This window comes from Plectropomus leopardus, chromosome 15 (genome assembly GCF_026936395.1).
Source record: "Plectropomus leopardus strain MGB_pleo_1.0 chromosome 15, ASM2693639v1, whole genome shotgun sequence".
Classification (NCBI taxonomy): Eukaryota; Metazoa; Chordata; class Actinopteri; order Perciformes; family Serranidae; genus Plectropomus; species Plectropomus leopardus.
The window spans coordinates 10,787,671-10,793,220 of record NC_142190.1 but is presented as its reverse complement, the minus strand read 5'-3'; the positions used below and the strand labels follow the sequence as shown (position 1 = coordinate 10,793,220).

The 5,550-nt window shown below is 37.6% G+C and overlaps 1 protein-coding gene across 5 annotated transcripts in view; it reads left to right on the top strand.

Annotated features, from left to right (window-relative positions):
* The first annotated feature begins 1,106 nt into the window (after positions 1–1,106).
* The window catches only part of mcama (melanoma cell adhesion molecule a), a 73,008-nt gene continuing 68,564 nt past the window's right edge, over positions 1,107–5,550 (top strand). For 3 of the 5 annotated variants that reach the window (XM_088087992.1, XM_088087991.1, XM_088087990.1), the window contains exons 1-2: positions 1,107–1,426; positions 2,753–2,808. The gene's annotated coding sequence lies outside the window, so the exon portion shown is untranslated. Of the gene's footprint in view, positions 1,427–2,752; positions 2,809–4,872; positions 4,926–5,550 lie in introns of all 5 variants that reach the window. The other 2 variants (XM_088087988.1, XM_088087989.1) reach the window with 2 other exon arrangements.

Genomic DNA, 5,550 nt, shown 5'->3' with positions numbered 1-5,550 from the left:
CTGTGGTGAAACACTCTGCCCCCAATCTGTGTGAGCAGAGCAGCCAGTGTGTGGGCTCGTTTCAGGCTGCAGGGACGGGTATGACGATGATAATGAACTGCAGTTGAATATCTTGTGACTACTTCAAAGATTTTTTTTATGCCATTCAACGATTACCTCTATATTGGCCTACAGAGGAGCCTGGATTTCATTTCTTTTGTACTTTGAACAGCTCAAAGCCACCACAGTTACAGCTGTGTAATATTCATGGATATGATACACTGCAGATACATGAAATCCTGTCAGGAAGACTTTGTAAAAAGGGGTCATGTTAGATGTAAGTCTGATTTTCAAAGCAGCAGTAAGAACAAAAGCCGCTTAGACTGTCATCATTGTTTCAAGATATGAAATGATGGTCATAACATAAAAGAAGCATTTGATTTTATACATACAGGTCAAGCAGGGAGGATCTTAAAAATGTACACGATCAAATTGTATCATGGGAAATGTAGGATCCTGTCATTTTTTTATTTACTCAGTCTGCCATTCAGTCCCTTACCTTTTCTCATTTCTCTGTTTTGTGCCTCCTTTCTTCCCGTTGTCCTGCCTGTGACCCAGAAATCGATAACAGCTTACCATCTGGAAGGAAGTCTCAATTCACTTAAATGCACCTAAAGGAGCGAGGATACGGGAGGCATGCCGGAGGAGCAGTGAGCGTTAATACAGAGGTGTGTTGTTTGCGAAAGTCTTTTCAGCACCCATGATGTAAAAAAAGGCATCATATAGGACTGACTTCATTTTCACTCTTTCATAAAGTCATTTTCTTGCTTGTATATGTTTTCTTCACTTTTTTTGTTTCTTATTTTGAGGTCATTTTTATGTAACTTTCTGCTAATTTCTTGCTATTTTTTGGCACTTTTTAAAAAAGTTGCTTCAATTCAGGAAGAATTCTTGAAGAATTGAAGCCAATTTGTTTAGGTTTCAAAGGGTTAAATGATGTTGCTTTTAAAACTGAAAAAACAAGCAAACCCTGGCTTCTCCAAGAAACGGATGTCTCATTTTGTTAAATGTCTGTTGCCTCAACTCATCACTTCTCGTGCATTTTTCTTGCCTCCTCCACCAGGTGAGAGACAAAAGTAGAGGAGGCGAGGAAAAGAACTGATGTCCAAACAGAAGTGAGAAAAGCCTCCTGTCCACAGCTACTTCCTCACTAACCTCACTGTCGTGCATTGCCATTCTCCATCCATCCACCAGATGCCCTCAGACTTCCCCACCTGTCCCAGTCACCTGACTCTCTCATTCACCTGCTAACCTGTTTCCATTTCCCCCCATCAGCCCTTGACACTCATTCCCTGTCAGTTTCTTGCTTTGTGCCTTCCTATGCAGCCATCTGGACCTGGATGTGGACCTGGATCTGGACCTGAACCAAACTTTTACCGGCCTACCTGTAAGCTTATAATCTTTGACAAATCACTGTTAATAACCGTCTGGACTGTATGTATCTCTGTTGCCACACAATCAGCTGCATGATGATGCAATGATTTTGGAGTTTGTTGCATACAAGGAGATATAAATCTACATATTTGTATCGTTATCTTTGATGCATTGTTTTTTGACCATTTTGACTCCCCAGCTTCACATAAGTGCAAACACTTGGTGTATACTTTTTAAGATTATATGTAGACCTACTTATTTCTCTTTTGTTTCAAAGAAATGAAGAAAAGCTGAAATTACTCAGTTAGGATACTTGTCCTCTCACGATAGGTGACAGTATGTTATGATATTATCCTTCAGCCACTCCTTTATCAGAAATACAACAGAAAAGCTTCTTTTAATGACAGTGCAGTCAAACAAACACACATTATTTTAATTAAGTAAGTTAAAAATATTTTTTCCCCCATCATGCGGGGGAATAGGAGTAGATTTTGGGGGGAGGCAGGGAACACATCACCCTAATATAGAGAACATGTAAATTTGTCCCCTTAATAACAACAAAAAAGTAGCAGAAGACTTTTATTATGACAAAATTAAAGGCATTTATACCATACATTTTATGCCAAAAAGGCACAAATTGGTGCATAAAAACTCACCAGAGTACAGGAAATTTTTCTGGTAGAGGACCCCTCCCAACTCCCCAATTCATACATGTCCGCCCCCAATGTTAACATAAAACCTTTGCCTTTGTGCCAGGGCACAGTGAAAGCTATTCGTTTCCTTGCTGGTAACTTTAAATGATGGAGGTCTGCAGCTTGTCGTCTAACAGCTCCATGTGTACGATCTGTTTCTTTTTTTCATTACTCCCTGCAATATGTAAAACTGATCTGCTACCAAAAAAATACAAAAAATGAGAATACCTTTCGTTGTAGATTTATTTTTAATGAGCAGTCGCTGTCAGCAAGGTTAGTGGCAAACACAGTGAATTTCCAGGAAAGGTGGACTCTGCCGCTAACTACAAAACTACAACACAGTGAGATCATTACAGACTTTGAATGGAAAGTCGAATAGGGACTGATGTCATGAAAATCATATTCATTCACTAATTTGGTCATATTAAAGGAACAGTATGTAAGATTTATGTGTTTTTGCAGATTGTGTCCAGCTGAAACTTTTCCCAGTTAGAATTCCCTTTAATTGTTGAGAGTCAGAGCACAATGTACTTCACTTTTCAGGGTACTTTCAATGTCAGGATTTATTTATTTATTCATGATTACATGTACAGAACATGTGTGTATTTTAAGTAAGTCTGATTATTAAATCTCTTTTTATTTTCCAGCGTCACAACAGCAGCAGGGATGACTGAAATAAAGAGAAAGAAGAATTAAGAAAAAGGTAAGGGGGGAAGGGATTTCACAAAGAGGCCCAGCTGATTTAAAAATACAGAAGAAAGATTTGGCAGAAGGGAGTCATCTTTTTTCTGCCTCTCCTCTCCATTACAGGGGAAAAGAGGGATTTCAGATGGGGTTTGGGATTTCTGCCCACTTCAAAGACTTTTTCACACGAGCTTGTGACTTTCTTTCCACTCTCACATAAAACAGACTTCACTTCCAAATCCAGCGATATTTGTGTGGCCCAACCTTCACATCTGCAAGAGTTCAAGAGACAAATATACTGTAGATTTTGACTGCAATATCACATCATTCCCAGTGACTACAACTGCAATACTGTTTCTGATTAAAATGCTACTGTAGCATTTTCAAAAGCTCCTGTGTGAGAAGTACTTACTTAAGTTACCAAGTACAAAAAATAATGCTTTACTTTCCTTGTCAAATTATTTTGAGTAGCTTAAAAAAATGACCCTGTAACAATGCTAAAGTTGCTTTTTATGTTAGTTTAGTTTTCTAAATATTTTATTTTCTACATATTATTTGTAAGGTATGTAACTTTCAACATGGGAGCAATAATTTGACATTAACATGTTGATGCTAAAAACCTAACTTTGTGTCAATACTTGCAATAATAATACTGATAATAATTTTAGGGGTACTACTGCTACTACCCGTGCTACTAAAACTATTTTTTTTAAACTAATAAAAATAAAATATCTAAAAAGATTAAACAAAGGAAAAAATGTAATCATGCTTTTAATTTTTTTAATGGAAATATTACAAATAAAAAAAACACAAATAACCAACACAATACATTAATATTAAATAATAATAATAATTTTAGATTTTTATCTTTTTTCAAAAATATGAGCATTTTTTTAAGGTAAGTATGGATCAGAGGAGGAGCTTAAAGAGGTGAAAGACTTGATCTTCTAGTTACAAAGTAAAAGAAAAAAGTCGAGCTGAAGTTGAGTTATGAGAGCGCATGGTTTGTCAGGGCGCCTGCACAGAGGGGGGTGTTATTGTGAGGGCGTCGCATGAATTTCCGGCATGTTATGCTGTCCGGTGAAGCTCCTCTCTTATGTGGCAGGTGAAGAGGAGAAGAGGCTGGTCGCACCATCTGTCATAGCTGTAGCACATGCCTGTCCACACCCTCCGCAGGACAGCAGCAGAGTTAGAGTGGAATGACTGCAGTGCAGGGGGAATTAGACAGAAGAAATAGAGGAAAGCTGCAAAAGAAGTAAAACACTGGTTGAGAAATGAGATTTAGGGACAGAAAATCCTCAGAAGGTTGCAGAAGGAGTCAGTGAGAAAGTGTTAGAGAAAAGTCGCTACTTAAAGGAATACTTCACCAGCAAAATGATCATTTTTATATCAAGTACACACCTTTAATTCGTTAAGGAAACTTTGTTTTTTACGCATGCCTGGATGGTGAACAAGAACAAGAACAGGCTGTTCTGAGGCACTTTTTGTATGAAAAGTAAAGCACCACAATCCGTATGTAACCCACGTCATTGGGAATGGTATGGGTCAAACAAACACAGGACTTTACCCCAATAGACCAGTGTTTGTGTCCTGTGTGAAACCAAGTGAACTTTGAGTTATTCTAAACCACTATTTTTATCTTCTTAAACCCAACCTTCATAACTTAACGTTAACTATGTAACGTGACAACGCCATTCGCTTGGCACTAATTTGTTAGATATACAAGCTGTTATATTTGCAGCTTCCTTAGATATCATGTTTACTGTTGCATTAGGATTTGTTGTCTGAAAAAAGTAAAACAAAAATCTAAATAAATTGAAGTAAACTATACCAAAGCATCAATTTTCAAAACCCTAACACAACTCAAGAGGTATAACCCAAGGCTCATTTATCTAGTTGTATGTTTAGTACTTCCCAAACACATTAAATTACACTAAAACTATAAAATTTAAAACACTTATGTATAAATGGTCTCATGCACAGCTTTTTTCCCCATAGGTTATAGTTTAGCTACCTTGCTACCAGTAGCTGTTTATTTCACTTCATGAAGAATGTCCGTTGTTTTTTTTGGTTTTTTTTTTAGGATTTTACCCTCTCGGCAGAAAGACAAAGTTTTCTTCTCCAATTCCACACGAGGTAAATAACTGATATACGAATGGTTGTTTTGTAGGTGAAGTTTTTCTTAAACATTACACAGAACATTTAAACTCTGTTGATGTTTGTTCATCTGATTCTTCAGCAGCAGGGGTATCTACGGTGTGCTTCAGGGCCTGTGGACACTGAGCTGCTGGTTTTAACAAAGGAGTGAATGTGTGGGCTGACAGTTGGGGAACAAAAACCGTTTTAGGAGAAGCCTGGTCAGAATCACGCCTCATGAGTAAGAGGTAGATAGATTTCATGTGAGAGATGGCTTCCTCCAAAGTTGAGAGAAAATTTGGCTCAAATCCAAACCAAATATTCCCTGATATGAGGTGAAAGATACACTTTTTCACATCTGTGCAGCTGCTGCTGTCCTCCTTTCAGTGTCAAGCTCACATTATGTTTATTTTATGTTGACAAAAGGCTGATTGTGTTATTATTCATAAAGGTGCCGTATAGTGTAAAATCAAGAAACAGGGCTCAGATTGTACTGATTGTACTGAGTACTGATTCCTCCGACCTGGAGTCCAGACTTCCAGACTTAAAACAAACCTGAAGAGTCTTATTAGTCTAATTAGTGAATGAGAGGTAACAACGTTTTTCACTTTTCTCTAATTTTTCC